Source organism: Pezoporus wallicus, unplaced genomic scaffold (genome assembly GCF_028554395.1).
Source record: "Pezoporus wallicus isolate ANWC-B61680 ecotype Strahan unplaced genomic scaffold, APGP_CSIRO_Pwel_v1 scaffold_2584, whole genome shotgun sequence".
In the NCBI taxonomy this organism is placed as follows: domain Eukaryota; kingdom Metazoa; phylum Chordata; class Aves; order Psittaciformes; family Psittacidae; genus Pezoporus; species Pezoporus wallicus.
In genome coordinates this window covers 11,552,432-11,571,165 of record NW_026642851.1, presented here as the reverse complement: position 1 = coordinate 11,571,165, position 18,734 = coordinate 11,552,432, and the positions used below count along the sequence as shown (strand labels likewise).

The window sequence follows — 18,734 nt, the reverse complement described above, 5'->3', positions numbered from 1 at the left end:
TAAAATTCATTTTTCTCAAGGTATTTTGCTTTTAAAAATGGAAACTTAAAATACAAGTGTTTTTTAAATTAAATGGGGAAAAAAACCTCAAAAAAACCCCAAACAAACAAAACCAACAAAATTTGTTCAAAAATGGTTTTCCTGCCAGAAATGACTAAAAAAACTCCAATGACAAAACCTCTTATTTTAGGAAGAATATTTTCAAGTCACAAAAGTCCGAGTAGTTCTGCTCCCCGCTGCAGATGCTTTCAGACATGCCCAAAGCACCTGCGTTTGTATATGGAGCTGTGATTTGCTCTTCTTTGGGATGCCTTCTCTTCATTGTTTGCCTTGAAGCTACAGAAGAGCTGTCTTGTTTCCTCCTCAGCAGAAGGGGATACAATGTACGATGCTACTGTCCAAAAAGCATTAGTGGAAGCACACAGACTCGCAACACTGGAAATTAAAGCCATGAAGTAATTCTGCCGGGCTGTTGGTATAATTTTGCATTCATCCCTGATCATCCATTTGTATTCGTGGTCTTTTTACTTGCTAGAATTCTCTAGCAATCTTTAATGAAAAAAGAAAGAAATTCATTTCCCACTTGAGATCTCAGAGGAACAGGGTAAAAATGTAATTTGCATGATAATCAAGGCCTCCTTCAAGGGTAGTGTAGGATCTGGATGAATTAGCCACAGCCTAGCACGAGTGGGAATATCCATCAAAAGTTTGCCCACTTAATTCAGAGTCCAGGTGATCACAAAGCGCGTGTTTTGTAGAAGCCAGCAGAGCAGCAGCCAAAGTGAGTTGTTACAGTAAGCTCTGCACACCAGAGAGCCCTGCTGAATGGGTATAGGGGAAAACAAGGATCATCACAGGCACTAGCACCCCTCCCTCGACTGCAGCTGTCCAAGCGGAGAAGCTCCACCTTGCCCTTATCCTCCCCTTGCTGAAGTCTGGGAGAGGGGTTAGTGGCACCAGGTCTCAGCGCCTTCATAGAGGATTTCTAATTTTCAGCCTTAGTGTTTAGTTCTTATTTTAAGTTGGACACTTTTGATTCGGTTGCTGCGTAGCCATGATGTCCCAAACATGCCACAACATTTGCAAAATTCAACAACAGCCAAGTCCTTCTTTGACTCCAAGCAGTCCTGGTTATTTCTGAGTGCAACGGGAGAAGCAGGGATCCTGGCCTTCCTCTGCAGTACATCCCTGAGGAGGATGTAATTACTGAGTTGGGTTTTGTAGTCTTTCTGCTGGGTGCGCTCTGACTGACAGCCCGGGCCAACCCACACTTCTCTCCTTCATAACAGTGGAAGCTGATCTGCCTGCAGTGCCAATAAAAATAAATCATCTGGTTGCCTTATGCTCTGTGTGGATGAAAGCAGTCATCAGTGGTCTGTGCTCTTGTGTGCTAACTTTACGCCCACGGCATTCTTGTTTTTAAATTAAATTGCAGGATTTTGAAGAGGCTACTATGTGCTGGAGGGGGAACGAAGGGCTGAGGCTCTGCGTGGACGAATGATGAGGTTACAATGCATTCATTGTTCAGTTTAAATAATGGTTTTTCAAATTAGGCTTGCGTGTAAGAGAGTAATGTTCTCATTGACTAGAGTGATGCACAATAGACCACCCACAATTTGGGAGAGCGCTATGAGTTTGTCCCTCTGTGGGCAGGCATCACTTAGTTTTCCATCCTGATTCTGTCAATGTATTTTCAGCCTGGCTTTAATCATTCCTTCTAGATGAGCTGGAAGCATCTCTGGATCACATAATTTTCCATGGTGGCCTCGTATGCAGTTAAAACATGATTTCAAGTTGAGAGTCCTCAAAGTCCGGAGTGTTAAGACCTGCACCACCGATTCAAAATCCAACTTCAGCATTTTCCACTCATTCAGTGTGGGAGTAAATCAGGATTTATTCTGAAGACAGAGATTTACATCACTTTAAAGCAGGAATAAGGGAACATGCCTTATGGGGAACCATGTGGTAGGTTCTTCTTTTACGATATACTGGAGTCTCAGCTGTTTTGCAGTAGTTTTGTCACCATCACTATTACCAGTCCCCCTACTTTCATAACAAAGTAAGTGTGCAAGCAGCCAAATACGATGCATTTTGTGGAGGCATCACTCCTACTCAGGTTGCATTGAGATAAAATTATATAACTTGAAGCCACCAGTTGTATTTTCATCTGGAACCTTCTCCCTTCCCCCATCACTTGTAGCAGAGATGCTTGGACAGGTCGTTATTTATGTCGACGCAAACTGGTGGTACCAGGCATATCTCTGTTGTAGTGAAGGAAAGTGTTAGCACCAGCATCAATGCTCAGCATATGTATGTGATGAGATAATAGACATCTGGCACTGAGCAGCTACTGGGTCTCTGTAAATGCCTTGTTTTGTAGTTTTGTGCAGAAAAGCTACCTCCAGCACTGTATATGACTGTATAGTCTCAACTAAGAAATTATAGATTGCATTGGTCCTTACAAAGCACTGAGCTGTGCCATGCTGCTTTCAGGTCCCCAACTTAGAACCTGTGCCCAATGCCCCCAAGGACATTGGTGCCTGAAGAGGACCCAGGAAGCTCTCAGGTGTCTCTGTGCTTGCTTGTAGATCCCTAAGGTTTGCTTTGCTTCCTGACATCCCAGCATCTTGGCCAGGCCAGGCAGCTCAGCATCTGCCTTCAGGCTGGATGTCTTCCACCTGAGACACCCCACATGGCTCAAGCTGCTTGGCCAAGTTTTCCCAGATGAGAACCCACAGTCATGGCTGGCAACCCACTGTTGTGAGTTGTGCTCACTGTTCTCTGGGCCCGGACAGATGTCAATGCCACATCTCCCACTTCTGGGACAGGAGAGGTGAGTGTTCAAGTCCCTGCTCCAGGTGCAGGCTTTGCATTGCATTCAACTGCTGTTTAGGGTGCACACCCTAAAACCCTCTGTTATTAACTCAAGGTTGGCATATAGCTAATCTTACTCCAAATCAAGATTACAAATGCTGCTAATATTCACCACTGTTGAGAAGAACAAGAATAAACAGATCATTAGGGAGTGCTGTCACTATGGCAAACCCGCTGCAGAACATATAGCAAATACAATTCTGTGATGGGGCATTGCCAGCTCAAAATCTCTCGGGATTGGTATGGGACCAAATTCAACCCTCTCTTGCACTGCCCTAAAGCTAAACTGTCTTGAGTTTGCATCCCTGTGGCTTTATGTGGTAAACTGGTGGGATATTTGATCTCCAGTACCAAGAATAGGAATGAAATGTCTGATTCCAGTGCCTGATACTCTGCAAATATCTATTTGAGTGGCCAGGTCTGAGTAAAAAAAGAAATTAAATAGAGGGATGTGGAAAAATCTCTTTATGCCTATAAAAGGATCACTTCGAAACCACAGGATTTTGTATAGGAACCTTTTTCCTTAAATAGTAGAAACAGTTGCTGTGCATTCCTTTAGTGTAAAAAATGGGGTTTAGAGGAGAGTCGCCGTGTGCAGCGGCAGTTTCCGCTCCTTCCATCTCTCCCTTTCCTCTCCCTTGCCCCACGTGTACCTTGTCTTAGCCCCAGAAACTGTGTTTGTAGGAAGCATGAAAACAGTGTAATTGCAATATATATATATTTATACACACAGATATAATCAAAACCATATATATGTATATACTGTGTGGTGAAAGAGGAACTGCATAGTGGGATTTTCCTGAATTCCTCAGGAAACAGCTTTCTGTCCCATTTTCCCACTGTGATAAACAGACCTTGGCAGTGAATTTTGCTGGGTGGCTGACACCCCATCGCAGGCTCCTGCTGCAGGCTCACACCTGCTGCAGCCTCCTCCTGCCTGCCACCAGCCAGAAAGCAGGGGTATAAAACCCAAAGCTCTTCAGCAGCGCCTGTACGAGGGCAGTGGGCCAAATCCTGCCATGCAAAACCCTGCTGACATCATGGGGATTAGATGGGCTGCTAATCAGGACAGCGGGATTTATGTCAATCTTTTACTTCAGATGCAGTGCAAGTCCCCCAGCGGTCAGTGTGGGATGGCCGGGGTTGTGAAGGGACTGGTCTCCCCAGGGATGAGCAGCAACAGGGGTGGTGCTGGGCTTTTGGGCCTTCCAAGGCAGCAGAGGACAGGACTGGGGAGAAGGTTGCTGTGACTTTGGGGTTCAGTGGCCCCTTGGCAGCAGGTTTGTGTGAGAGTGGGGAAAGGAGTCAAAAGGTTTCCATCTTCAAACTGGAGACGGGCTCAGCTGAGACTGAAACCTTTTCAGGCGGCTGTTTAGAAACCAGGGTGATGGTTTTAGTGCTTTGTAAGAGGAGTCTCATGTGTTCACATTAACATGATGAAAATATCATGCAGAAGCATCTGCAGGGACTCAGTCTGGCTGCAGTCCATCCCTCCACCACATGCCTAGGTCAGTCCTTACAGATGTCCGGATAACCTGTTCTTAAAAGCCTCTAATAGCAGAACCTCCATAGTCTCCAGAGACAAAGTATCTCTGTGTTTTACTGCTTACTATTAGGAACATTCCTTAAATCTCTCTTAAATCTTTCTTAACTCCCTCCCAGCCAGATCCAGTACACACCCTCATTGAAACTTTAGCACGTGGCTGCTATCTACAGCAGGGATGGAGAGCGGTTTATTTACTTTCTTTTTGCTAAGCCCCTTCTGTGCCTGAAACCTATTACTTCTCCCTTCAAAAACCTGTTCTTTAATCAAACTCAGTTTCTTTAGCACATACCCGCATACACCTTTCTTGAAGAATAGCATTCCTATCCCTAAAAATATCTCTAGGTGAAGTCTCACGCTAGCAGGGAGGGGGGGAGCTGAACAGAGGGGAATTGCCTTGCCTGCCATACGTACTCTACAATGGAGTTTGGGGGCTTTTTTGGCAACAGTATTGACATTATAGGCACTCAACTTGTCAGCCATCACGACCGGCAGGTCCTGGAAACCAGCAGCCCAGGCAGTCAGCCCCAGACTGGCTCAGGGACACTGCAGAGAAGTGTGCATTCATCTTCCCCCTCCCAAAATGCATCTGAGGGCTTTTCAATCCCTATCTCCAGTTTGTCATTCCTGCAACCTACAGCCAGCACAGCACCTGCCAGAGCTGCCACAAGCACATTGTTATATTCTTCTATTGCCCAACCTGTCAATGAAAATGTTGGTTAGTTCTGGGACAAAGGGAAACCTCCACGGTCCCATTCTAGGTGCTCCTTTATTGAACATGGATATATACAACTTTGTAGCGGCTTCACCCTTCTCATAACAGTTTCACTCCAACACCATTTCTGCTCTGTGCTCATGAAAGGGATGATACTGTCAGGCTTGGTAGAAACCAGGAGGAAAGGGTGCTGGGGTGAGAGTGTACCCACTTTCCCCTGCTCTAGCAAACACCTCCTGAACATTTTTTAATGTGACCTGGCAGCAGACCAGGGTAAATGGCATGTTCTTTTTACAGTGTGTATTTCAGAGGCTTAAAAGAGCAGTCAGTCAATTAAATGTTATAAACGAGGCCATTTGTCACCAGCACTTTAGCTTTTCTTTTAAAGTATAAAACGAGATAATGAGCAAGGCTTGAAAAAATCCTTTGTGGTGTTGGGAGCCAAGGGCACATGACATACAGAATGGATTTTCTGCCTCTCCCATCATGAGAATGCGATCTGACAATACTCCCCCTCATGACACAGAAATCAGAGACAATGTTAGGAGGGGAAGAAAATCACTGATGGTTGAAAAAACAGTGACATGTTGCAATGAAGATAAGAAAAGAAATGCACTTAGTTAAGGGCAAATCTACCCCATCGCTAACTTCCCGTGGTAGGTGCTGGTCAATAGGAACACTAACACAGAGACAGCTGCATAGCTTACAAAACAGCCTAAAGTAGCACAGTTACCAACACATGACTAGGATGTGATCTGCAGGGTCCTGCACCCTGGGAGTCCTGAGGCTCTGGGGCTCCAGGCAGTGGGGTGATATGCCTCCTGTAATGTCCGTAGCTACATGCAGCACATGAGGACACCCCGTTCACTGACAGCCATGTAAGCAACACAACACAGGTATGTAGCCCACAGGAGTGGTGACATTTAGGTGGTGTGCCCATTAGTGTGGGTTGGTGTCTATGGCTGGAGGGTAGAGGTGGTGCTGGATCCAGAGTGGAGTGTTCCCACCTCTCTTTGAATAAATGGCACCTTTCTGGCAGGTTCCCTGAATATGTTTCCTTCTGTGCATTGTCGTTTTCTATCTGTGCGTGTCTAGGAATTAGGAAACATTTACTCCAATGTACGAAACCTCTCTGCATCTGTGGGGCATGAATATATTGACTGTATTGACTGCATTTCACATTGGCGTGTGCCAAAATGTCAGTGTTACTTCGACACCCTTTTCCCATCTCCCCTTTGCATCTACCCACTTGTGCTACCACAGTAGGAAATGATTTTGTTTTTAAACTTGTTTTCTTAATAAGTCATCAGTTTATACTGATTACATTGAGGCAGGAATGCCAGTAAGTATAGTTGTGCACAAACACAAACAGATGTGTAAGGAGGTGAGAACCACTGACAAGTTTGTCTCTGCAACCTATGTTTTATTTATGTCTGTATTGTGCTGTCTTGGCAGCATTTGATTTATTCCTGGGATGAAAATCTTGCCTCTTGCAAACATGGACAGCCTCACACATGTAATAAGTAATAAATACAGTACACAGAAACATGTATTTTAAGAAAACTACCCAGATGCACCAACAGGAGAGATTGAAGTAACTCAAAGGACAAAGAATTAAAATCTTATTAAAGGAAAGAAAGTCCCAGTCAGGTACCAAACGACTAAATGCCAAACATGCAGTTGAGCCAATGACAGCATCAGGTTAGCCTAAAGTTATCAGCTAATAGAGAACTTTGGTGGGGCTCTTGGAGGAGGACTGCCCTCCTCAGGATTCCAAGTGACCAAAGGGCAGCAGCGTGCAGTCAACTGCAATCACGAGCTTTCCAGCACTCATGGTGGCTGCCACATTAGCAAGGTCTGTGCCCGAGGGGATGTTTCAGATGAGGTTTCAAACAATAGGACCAGATTCTGTACTGTATGAAACTGCTAGTCTGTCTGTCCCTGCCTCCCCTGGAAGCAGGCTCAGCCATAGCCCATGGGTTGCCTCAGCAATGGCTTGCTGAGAGGGTGGGATAATCCTGCTGAAGCCCTTGGTGGGCTGCCCATTTCCTCTCCTTCCAACTCCCTTGCTTCCAAAACAAAACCTTGTTGCAAAGGCTCAGGCCCTTTCAACTCTGCATTCCTGCCTGTAACACGATCCTTTTTGAAAAGGAGGTGAACTGGTACAACTCAGTGAACTCAAAAGGGAAAAGATCCCAAATAATTGTTGGAAATGATCGGAAAGAAATATCTCATAAACCGACATCCTAAACCAAACAGAGAACTGAAAGTTTCAGAAGCAGTTAGCTGTGAAATGGTGTGTTTTCAGAAGCACAGTGACTTACAACAGGCAATGGAGGTGTGGGAGTCAATGCTAACGCCTTTCCCTTCCTCACTCTCGGGCTGCTGCCTACACTGCAAGGCGGTTAGGTAAAGGTGCTACCACCATGCATTTCACCAGCAGTGTGAGAGACCCACCGCTGAGGTATCTAGCTATGGCTCAGGGAGTGAATGCTCTATCCTTTCTGCAGGAGAGGTTTTCTGGCATCCAACCTCATTTGTCTGGGTTAAGGAAGGAGGATGTGGAGAAGGAGGGGGAGGCTCTGACTCCCAAAAGTTAAAATTTACAGCTTCAAGAAGATAGTTTCTTTGCAAACGCTTTCCATGGTTTCTTCCTCCAGTTACCTCTACGGAAAGTTGAGCATCTTTAAAACTTCATTAGCCTCCCTTAGGGAGGCTTGTTTTCAGATCCCTTCTCAACCTGATTTGGAGCAGCGACATCAAAAGCATGGCAAATCTTGTCCCCTGTTAACTTGGATCCATTTGGAGCTGGTCTGGGCAGTTGGAATGTGCCATAGTGTTCAGAGTCTTTCGAAATATTTACTTATCTGACTGACAAGAGAGTTATTTAATAAGTTATGATGTCTGCAGTTTTGTGTAAACAATTTACAGTGCCATGATTGATGCTGGGTGCTGTTTGGAGAGCAGCACGACTGCTTGTATATACTGGGCTTTGGTTTGGAGAGTTCAGCCCTAGGACTGAGCAGTATTATACCTAATAAATAACAACAGTTAATCATTTGGACTCATGCTGTTTCAGGGCTCATAAAGCCACAGCAGACCTTGGCCATGCAAACATCAGGGACCTCTGCAAGGCTGCCCAGTACAGCAGTTACAGTGCTTGGTTTTGCTTTTGCCCCATGCTTATGCTGTACACAGCCCTTCAGCACTACCGGGCAGAAGGGAACGGCTGGTTTTGTGGGTAGGACAGCCAGCACGGATGTGGGGCATTGCACACCAAACCCCTTCTTCAAATCTAGGACGGTGGAGGTCGGAAAGTGAGTCTTACCATATCCAGAAGGCAGCTTCAACCCCTGCACAACTGCACTGAAAGGAGTGGGCTTGCTTCTTCTGGTACCGCTTCAGTTCATTGTACTTGAGTGGGTTTCCTCAGTCTTGCATTTCTCAGTGCCTTACTTCAAGACCCCAGGGGCTACCAGGATGGGATTTCTGCTTCAGTGCTTTGGATCACATCACCAAAGCTCTTTTCTGGGTGAAAACCTTCCACTACAGGTGTGCAGGATCACAGAAAAAAAACTATTCCTTGATAGAAGAGCTGTTCCCAACTCCAGTGTGGTGCCACAAGTGTGATTGTGTGGCTCATGGGTGCATGCAGCCCAGCTGGTGAGCCATAGCTACTGCATAAAAGCACAAGCACCCATGAGACACCAGAGCAGAAAAGAAAGGGCGTGGACTAATGTCAAACTGAGACGAAGTCAGAGGTTTTGGTTCAGTTCAAACTGGAAACAAGTCGTTTTAATTCCGAACAATCCAAATATTTTGTTTCTGGAATTAAGTGACCTGGACATGTCTGAAACAACATTTTCAGGATTGTGTAGCTCCCTCAGATTTTCTGCAATTTGACTTTCTGACCTAATTGTGTATAAAGACAAGGGTATGATTCTCAGAAGTTTTCATTAAATGGAAATGCTGGGCTCAGTGCAGGCCCATGCAATGCAGGAGCTGTGTAAGAGCTACCACTGAAAGGCAGATGCTTGGAAGAAGAAAAAGCCGTTTCTTGCTATGAAGCAGTGGCTGAGATTGACTAGCAGTAGCAAGAAATGGTAAAAAAGAAACAACAAAAAAAAAACATTAATAACTTTTTTTCTGGAAATACTCTTTCAGACACATTCACTGTCAAAGGTCTACTCCAGATGCCGTGAATAAAGAATGGGAGGAAATTGACCCTAACACTGACACAAGATGGCTGAGTGTATGCAAGCTGGAAAAAGGCTCCACATGCCCACACAGAAAAATGTACTTCCTCTGAACAGAGCAAAGTAGTGGAGTATTGACTTGCAATTACTGAACTGTGATATTACATCCATGTTGCTGATGATGGCCTTGTCTGGTGGAGAGAAGAGTACAAGGAGGTTTTTCCAGTTCCAACTGGAAAAGGAAAAGGTTGTCTGAAGCAGACTTTCCACATACTGCATAGGAGAAAAGTAATACTTAGTGCCCTCATAATGTTCAAAACTGTTTCTGCAATCAACCTCAGCCATCAGAAAAGGCTGACTGATCCCCCAGATTCACCAATCGCAGTTACTCTCAAATGGATATACCCTTTCATTCAGTCTGTTGAAATTTGCACTCCAAACAAGAAGGATCTTGAGCAAAACTCATCCTGCTTCTTCCTCCCAAGGGACCCTCCAGAGATGAGCTGCACTTAGCAAAGCAAGTGAAGGTTCCAGGGGGACCTGAGGGACAGCAAGCTGATGGCACCACTCTCTGTCTCCATGGAAATATGCCTTGATGTAATCAATGATAAAGAACTGGGACAAGAATAAAAATGATTCAGAGAAGCTGTGGTACTTCTCCCCTGTTTAGCTCCTGCGATTAAACCCACACAGAGCCTAGAATGGGGAGATGAGCTTCAATCATAGCTAAGGAACAGCATAATGAATTATCTCCTTTGCAGTTACTTCAGCTGGTGAGTAATCCCATTTCTACCCAAACCCATGTTGACTATGGAGATTTTGCTAATATTTGATTCATCAAGATGCTGGAGGAACATGGAAATGCAGAAGAAGGGCCATAACTCTCTACTGCTTATTCTTCAATACTGATAATCTTTGGGAAACTTCTTAGCAGATAACATTAATACAACAAATACAATCCAACTTCAGCTAAAATTAAGTACAAACAAATGGCCTTCTAAGTGAAGAGTTTGGATCCTCTCTTTTATGTACAATATAAAAATCTTTTATTTTGGATGCTTAGTCCTTCTTAGATCCGTGGACTCCAACTGAATAGCACAGAGGGTGTTGTATGTCTTGAATGCCTTTTGCTCATAAAATGCCCAGAACTGCAAGGTATAATTTAAATACTATGGAAAGGTGTCAGCACCCTCAGCTTTACCTCCCTGGCTGGCGGGAGCTGCATGGGGTTGGCATCTCTGTGTTCCCAGCCTCAGCCGTTGCGTGTGAGTACCAGTAGAAAAGATGGCTTTCCTGCACCTGAAAGGAGCCAATTCCTGGAAGTTACAGGGTTATTGAATTCCTGGGACAAAAGCAGTATGACTGCTAAAACTCTGCCCTGCAACTCTGGGAGCTGCTGGCACGATTTGAGGGCTGGGTCTGCAAGCCTTGTGGAGCAGGCACTGGTTTTCTGAGCCACGGGATCTGCAAACCTGGCAGAAGGAGGTGCTGGCTCACAGCATGGCTGAGAGGCAGGAAAGCAGTTCAAATACATTTTTTTCAAAAAGTTGGGGTCTTTCATGAAAGGCAGTCTTGTACAGCAACCTATAAAGGGCTCAAGAGATGTTATTGTTTAAATAAATATTTAAGGGAGATTCCTCAAGGCCTCAAGGGATGTTATTGTTTAAATAAATATTTAAGGGAGATTCCTCTAAATTTAAACACAGCAATCTGTAGCATGTGGAAAGCAGCAGCATTTGATTACATATATGCAAGAAGCCAAAGCAAATCATTATGAGCAAAGGCAGCAGTAGAAGAGGAGAAAGCAATTTCAGTTGATTGTTTCTCTGAGATAGGTTACTGACAACATCTTTTCTGCCTAGTGCCAAAGTGCTGCAGGGGTACAAACCCTGGCAGTCCCAGCAGTGGGTGCACTGTGCAAGAAAGCCACTCTGCAAGCCCCTTTGGTGTTTTGTTGGATGAGGTGGCTGAAGACAGAAGTAAATGCAGAGTTTATCTCCGCAGGTGCTCAAGGAGAAAGGGACAAAGGTGGGCATGGCTCATCATGCATGACCCATCACATATGTTGGCTGGTCTTTGACAGACACACCATTATAGAATCATAGAATGGTTTGGTTTGGAAAGGACCTTAAGATCATCTAGTTCCAACCCCTCCTGCCATGGGCAGGGTCACCTCACACTAAACCATGTCACCCAAGACTCTGTCAAGCCTGGCCTTGAACACTGACAGGGACGGAGCATTCACAACCTCCCTGGGCAACCCATTCCAATGCCTCACCATCCTTACAGTAAAGAACTTCTTCCTTACATCCAATCTAAACTTCCCCTGTTTAAGTTTAAACCCTTTATAGCCTTGGTACTGGAGGGCTGCACGTTGCAACACAGTTCACTTCTAAACCCTGATGATTTGTTTGAGGCTTAGGAATGATGACTTGGGTTTATTGTGCTCTGTGGCTAAGAGCTGGAGTCACCTTGTATGGTGATCTCAGCACAGCCAGAGCTCAATGCTGTGCACCGTCAGAGGTTTGATACAAGGAGGTGCTCTTTGCCCTGCAGGTAGGGAATGTCAAGGGCATAGAAGTCCAGCCAGCAGTAGCAGGAAAGAAGATAAAAAAGGAAAACAATCAGTGCTGAGGGACAAGAATTATAAATAAAAGTGAAAACATGCCAAAAATCTGTAAGAAGTAAGAGAAAACTCAGGGAGTTTGAGGCTATGAGGAACCTCTGTATGTCATGTCTCATACATAGATTTGAACTATGGGATTTGCAAGGGTGTTATAACTGAATTTATAGAAAAGGACTTGAGGGAACCCATGGCACTTGTCTTGGGGTGGGAAACTTGAATTTATGCCTGGGTAGGGATCTCCCAAATGGTCTTCACCAGTGGAAGAGGCTAAAATGCTCATTTTCACCTTGTGCTAGTCTCCTTCTTTTGAAAAAGGTAAGGACTTTGCCTTATCAGAAATCAGTTTTTTGTTTCTGAAACAACTGTGTATTCACTACCCTTCTGAATTTAAGTCACAAGCAATTTAAGTGCACTACATGAATCATTCTTCCAAAGTGTCCCTGAAATTGGAGGATTTTGAAGGGTCATGCAGCCCAGGTGACACATATTTCATGGGTGCATCTGAAGACATGGCAAATCCCCTGTACGAAGCAGTACATGTTTTGTGTAGGAGAACACTGTTCGGGTTATCAAGATGATTGCTATAAGAGTACTCAGCTAGGGCTGTATCTCGGTAGGAGACAAAACCTGTGCACCCATTCATGAACAAACTTCTTTGATGCTTCACCCAATCCCATGTCCCTGCACAGCAGAATAACATGAAGACAAATTTATATCTGGGGTGTAAATGCAGTAAGGTACAAGCTTCTCTCAGGGCTGAAATCAATCTGGTTCTCTCCAGCTACAGCATCTGGAGACCTCAATGTTACTGTACAACCACCTTTAGAAACCCAAGACCCTGTCATAGCTCAGGACAGAAGACCTGGCGCACACAGTCTGTGGAGACATGGGGGCCTTCAGAGTAGGTCACAGCTGTTCTTCTTGGAAAAAAAAGGCATTAATTTCCAAGACAAAATAGTTCATGATACATGATTATTTAGAAACAAATGAGATATATGAATTACACAAAAGCCCCATTTTATTCATTGAGGAAACACAGAATTAATTGCATGTACTTTAATTTCCAGAAAAGGCTAAATCCCAAGGCACAGTGTTATGATTGTTGAGCTGGTCATGTCACGCATACTGGTTTAAATCAGAGCAAACCTGTAGGAAGGGCATGATGGGATAGAGCCAGTAGCTCTATCCATGATGGGAATAGAGGTGGGATAGGAGCAGGGTCTGAGTCTCAAGCAGGTCAAGCAATGAAGGTTTTGGATTAGCACTCAGGAGATGACCTCACTCTTTCCCTGGGCTGTGTGCAGTGAAATGAGCTGGCTGAACCAGCCAAGGTTGCAGATTAGGGACCGGCAGCTTCTCCAGAGCTGTGCAAGAAACATTATGCACGGACCTGACTGCTTCATTTGTGATGTTGCTCCTCGCTCGTAATCATCACTTCAAAGTTGTAACAGCAACAGCTCCCTGGGGCTATTTCTACTGTGACAACTTCCACAAGGACATGCACAATGGGCATTTCTGGTCCTTTAACTGTCAGTCTCCACCTATCCACTCTCATCCCACATCAGATTTTAGGGCACTGTTTGCCACAGTGTCCAGACAAGCACTTTCGAGTTTTTTTTCAATGACACTTAGGGCAAAAGCCTGTAAGCTTCCTTTTTCTTCCTGTTTCAATCCTCCTTAAAACTCCTTCTTGTGATCTTTGTGCCTACACCATCCTGCACAGCTGAGTCCCGGTGCATGTGTGGGCCTCCCAGGAGCTGACGAGGATGATGAACCTTCACTGTCTGGCTTTGTGGCAGAAGAGGCTGTAGAGGGTGCTCCATAACCCATAGCCACAGGAGTGAAGGAAGCCACCTCTCCCTGTCTCTCCAGCAGCAGCAGGAACAAGCAGACCGCAGCTCCCTACCTTTCAATGTGGAAATCGCGTCAAGTGGCAAAATGGAAACACTGAGATTTCACCATCTGTCTGCAAATGCTGCATATGCATTGCATACAGAAATAGGCTAGAAGAATACTGTTAAGACTGAAAACCCCATGAAGTAAGAGATGCCAGAATTAGGCCTCCCTTGTGCTATGTGTTATGATCACTTGTTAATTAGATGATCCCACAGTATTTTACCAGAAGTCTCAGCTTTATCCCATGGTACTGGATGGACTCTCTTCAATGGAGACGATGCTATATAGAATTTTGTTTTTTTTTCCTTAGTGTTCAGTGTGGTCCTAGGCTTTATTTGCTATGCAAGACCTCCTCTCAATAAAAATTACTGATTTTCCCAACACTGGGAAAATTTCTGTAGCACAACTCCTTGTAGTACCTGTGTGCTTCAAATGTGTCTCTGCTCTGGTACCTCTATCAGAGGTGTGTTGGTGCTTTAGTCACCTGAACAAAATGGAAGTGGAGAGAAGAGACAGGCAGGCAAGCAACCAGCTTAATCACATCATGCACCAGTTTGTCAGGGGTCTGGCATGGTTGCCCACCTCAGCTGTCCCCCACCACAGCGGTGGGTCTTCCCTGCAGCAAGATCTATGCCCACATCTACCCTTGCAGGCTTCATGGGTCCCACAGCCCAGTGCATCAAGGTCAGGAGCTGAGACCAAGGGGTGACCAACAGACACAGCTGGGGCTGTGCAGAAGTGTTCAGCTCCAGGCAACACTGGACATGCTCGAGGCAGAGCTCCCACCAAGTCCCATCCCAGGAGCAGACATTAAGTACCAGGGTCCTATGGCATGTTCAGAGAAGGGGGCACACCCCACAGTTACTGAGTGCAGACTGGGGAAAGCCTCAGTAAGACCTGGCACAAAGGGCCCTGCAGGGAGAGTGGGACGAAGCCTGTTCTGCAAAGCAGCATTCATATTCCCCAAAAGAGACCATGGATGGGGCAGCTCAGGTTTCATGTCAGGTTCTGGCATGTCCGTATGCTTCCTTTGGCTCACACCTTGACACATACCTTCCTGCTCCACTCCCAAGCCTCATATGTACCAAGTACTGCCCATCCCAGTCCCAGACGATCCTTCGGCTTTAGCATTCCAGTACCAGACCTTCCCTTAGCCCAGCATCCCCAGGGTGCCTGGCTGCCTACTGCTGTGCAAGGAAGGTGTCAAAAGAATAGTGGTGTTCCCTGCATGGTTTTCCATTGCCCAGTTCCTGGGCTTTGAGCAGCATTATGGGGAACACCCAGCTTCATCCTGCTCCTAGAGCTGGGAATGGCTCTTGGGCTACAGAGAGGGGACATGCGTAGCCCTTGGGCTGCAAGAGGGGAACACAGGTCAGTCCCTGCAAAGCTGTGGGGAGGCAGCAGCATCTCCAGGAACTTGGTAGCATGGACGGGGAGCACAGAAGCATTGGGGTCAGCACTAGGAGCTGCCAGGATGCTGGGCTGAGCTTGCTCACATGGGAAGGAATCTCAGCAGATTTTGAGTGCTCAGCCCTAGCATGCCCCTAATAAGTTGCTATTTTTTCCCTTCAAAGCCAAATTGGAAGAGATTTACCAAGTAAAAAAAAAAAAAAAGGAAAAATTGCAGCCCTAACACAAAGCTGCCAAATTTCAGATCTCTACTCCAAAGCACAGAGGGATAAGAACTATCCAAGGAAAGGATCACCAGGTTCCCCCCTCCTGCTTCTTCTTTTCCTTTTTTTTTTTTTCCAGTTGGACAACAATGCCTTTTTCCCTGTGCTCATTCTTGGAAATAGCTGGACAGTTTTGGCTGAAATTTTCCAGAAAAGAACTTAGCCCAAAGCAGACAATCAAGTTGAAAGAACTCAGTCTGAGCAGTTCAAGTCTGGCAAAGTTATAAGCAACTGTGAATGCAGTCATATAGCAGGAGACATATGAGCAACCTTAATCACAGGAGCTGCATGCAATCCCACCTTTGACACATTCAAAGTTATAATAGCTGATGATTCTTCTCCATTCAGGTGCGTCTCATCACGACTCAGATATGTCACCAGTAAAAAAGCTTCAACTCAGTCATCCCACTGAGCCTTCCCACACCCCTTCCTACTCCAACAGCTCTTCCCATGTAACAACTGGTCATACAAAAAAAACAGCTCCCTCGCTTCCAGTATTTGCATGTGAGTTTTGGCTTCTTGGATAGAGGCTGCTGATGCTAAAATGGGATAGCTCTCTGAACTAATGTATTCAAAATTAATAAAAGAAATAAAGCAACACACTCCCCTGGCGGGTTCCCATGCATATTTTCCATAAAAGTTCATTTTTCCGCAAGAACAAATTCTAAGTTTGTGGGGGATTTGCACTGAATCTTGATATGGAGCTTAGAATTCTTGGCACTGCTTGGGACTTTAAAATGACATCAGCTCCACTTTCTATATTGAAATTTTATAGTTGCTGCCTGACCGCATTTCTCTGTTGTGTGCATATTCTCTCTTCCCCAAGCTGCCCCTCTGCCATGACATGCTGTAGATGAGTATCATGAAAAGCTATGTATTTGTATTCCTTATAGCCCTGCTTGCCCATCCTGGCACTGGGCACCCAAGTGATGATAAAGCTGCATTTCTTCTGTGGACAAAGCATCATTGTTGGCTCAAGGGATGAGGGCACTTTTGCCAGCCGAGAGGATTCCCCCCAGCATGACAGCTCTGTGATGTGAGAGACCTGGTATGCCAGGCAGGGCCCTCCTCTTTTCTCTGGAGGAGCAGAGGAGCAGAGTATGTGCTACCAGGGTGGGATGGCAGGGACCATCTCTGACCATCTCAGACAGGGGAGGCCAGTTACTGCATGCAGGATATAGTGAAACCATCCCGTCTTACTCAGGGAAGGGAAAGATGAGTGGAAGGAAGGGGAAGAGGAAAAGGAGCATCTCTGAGTGGCACATAAGGCTTTCTCCAGTGCTGGCAAGGTAGCACCTGGGGCAGCATTTGTTCAGTGCTACACTGGTGGAAGGAGAGTACAAGTGCCCCCCAACACACACACAGACACACACATGCTGCCCCGTGCCTAATTTTAAATTAATAAAAACTATGAGTAGCAGTGTTTCTGTATTATCCATCAGTGTGACCTGCTGTGTTTGAACACCCCAGTGCAGCAGGACTGATTTGGTACTCAGGAGCAGCACGGGGAGAAATGAGAGTGTTGGGGCTGGGAGAGTTAACAGTCTCCAGCACTGGGAGTTTCAGTCCTACAGGCATTAGCACAGACATCACGCTTGTCTCCTGGATTTCAAATAGAATAAGGATTCAAGCAAAAGATGATGATTTCCTACGTCTCCTGTGACTTGGAAAGCAATAAGAGCAAATAAAATAAAGGCAGTTAATTATCTGGCACGCCACATCCAAACATTTCTGAAAGCACTGTTACTGTAAGAGTCACACTGGAACAGCATTAGCATATACTCTGTAAACAGACTCAGTGCCATCCTCTGGCACAGCCTCTGCCTCCCGCACAGGGAGTACAGCAGCTGGACAAAACCAGGAGGGACTACACCTGACAGTCAACAAAATGCCAGTTGTAGTCTGGCTTGATTACAGTAGTACCTGGGCTTGTTATTCCTATACTGCCTACATGCTCAGCCTCTCTAATGTGTGACAAGAGCATTGCTGCTGCTTGCTTCTCTGTGCAAGATTATCATTTCCTCATTTCACTATAGTATGGAAACAGCCACAAATTAAGAGTTAAAGACTATGAAGCTATTTGCCAAACACTTCTTCCTCAATAAGCAACAACATTTTTATAATTGCATTTGCAACAGCATTTTTGCAATCACATTCATACACTCCTTTACAAGCACATGTAACCATATACAGAACGCAGAAAATCTTTACCTTGTGTGCCCGGAGTAGGGAGCCTGGTTTCCTCTCATGGATCAGAAGCAGGATGAAAAACAAACCTGAGAGAAACCCTTAAACAGACTCATCTTCTCAGAGTTGTTTAAAACGCAAGCCTGTTCCTGCTAGCAGCTCTAAGTTTGTGCTCTGAATAGAGGCTGTGTTATTTTAACCACAGGATTTCTAGTCATGGGGGAGGAGAGATGGATTAGGTACGTTTGCAATCTAATGCTTCACATTTACCTCAACTGAAACAAACTACTTTAAGCCTGATGTAAATAAGTGCTGCTAAGATATAAATTTCAAGAGTCCACTAACCAATTATGCTTAAACTAACATGCTAAATATGTGTGGAAAATTCCAGAGGAATAAGATAACATACTTTTGTGTTCTTTCCTAAATAAAAGGCATGTGTGGAATTTCATGCTAGATACTATGACAAGTGAGGGGCAGCAGATGAACTGTGCAAACTAACCTATGTAAGGTGGCATAACTCATAAAACAATATTCCTAACACCTGTTAGCATCGATTTCAGCAGGCATCCCAGCAATTTGGGGGTTTCTGGCTTGTAAGAAGTACAAATATGAGGGATTTGAATCTAATATTTCAAAAGAGCAAATAAAGCTCGTTAAGGTAATAATGCAAGATTTTAAAAGGCCATAAGGTCTGTAGTTCTGTGGGAGCACAGCCATCAGCCCAGTGAACCAGTGCCTTCTCCAGCAGGGATGTAAGCTTGATACCCTCCTTGCAGCTCGTGGATTGTTACAGTTGTTAAGTTCAGGCAAAATATTATTCCTAGGACACTGGTTTTGAGGTTTTGTTATTTAATCCAGATCAAACTCTGCCCTTATTTCCTGGTTTATGACACTTTCATGCCACAGCTGCTGTGGTTGCAAAGCATGGTTAGAGTCTGGGCTTTCAGGGCCATCTCACACCTGATGGAAAAGAGACATATTAACTTTCTGGTTTTACACATCAGTAAATAATATGCTGTCT

The 18,734-nt window shown here is 45.1% G+C and overlaps 1 protein-coding gene across 2 annotated transcripts in view; it reads right to left on the bottom strand.

The window, feature by feature from the left end:
- JCAD (junctional cadherin 5 associated) overlaps positions 1-17,887 on the bottom strand; it is a 62,976-nt gene extending 45,089 nt beyond the window's left edge. The window contains exon 1 of one of the 2 annotated variants that reach the window (XM_057432482.1): positions 17,735-17,887. The gene's annotated coding sequence lies outside the window, so the exon portion shown is untranslated. The remainder of the gene's footprint in view (positions 1-17,734) is intronic. The other variant, XM_057432480.1, reaches the window with a different exon arrangement.
- Between the last annotated feature and the right edge of the window lie 847 nt (positions 17,888-18,734).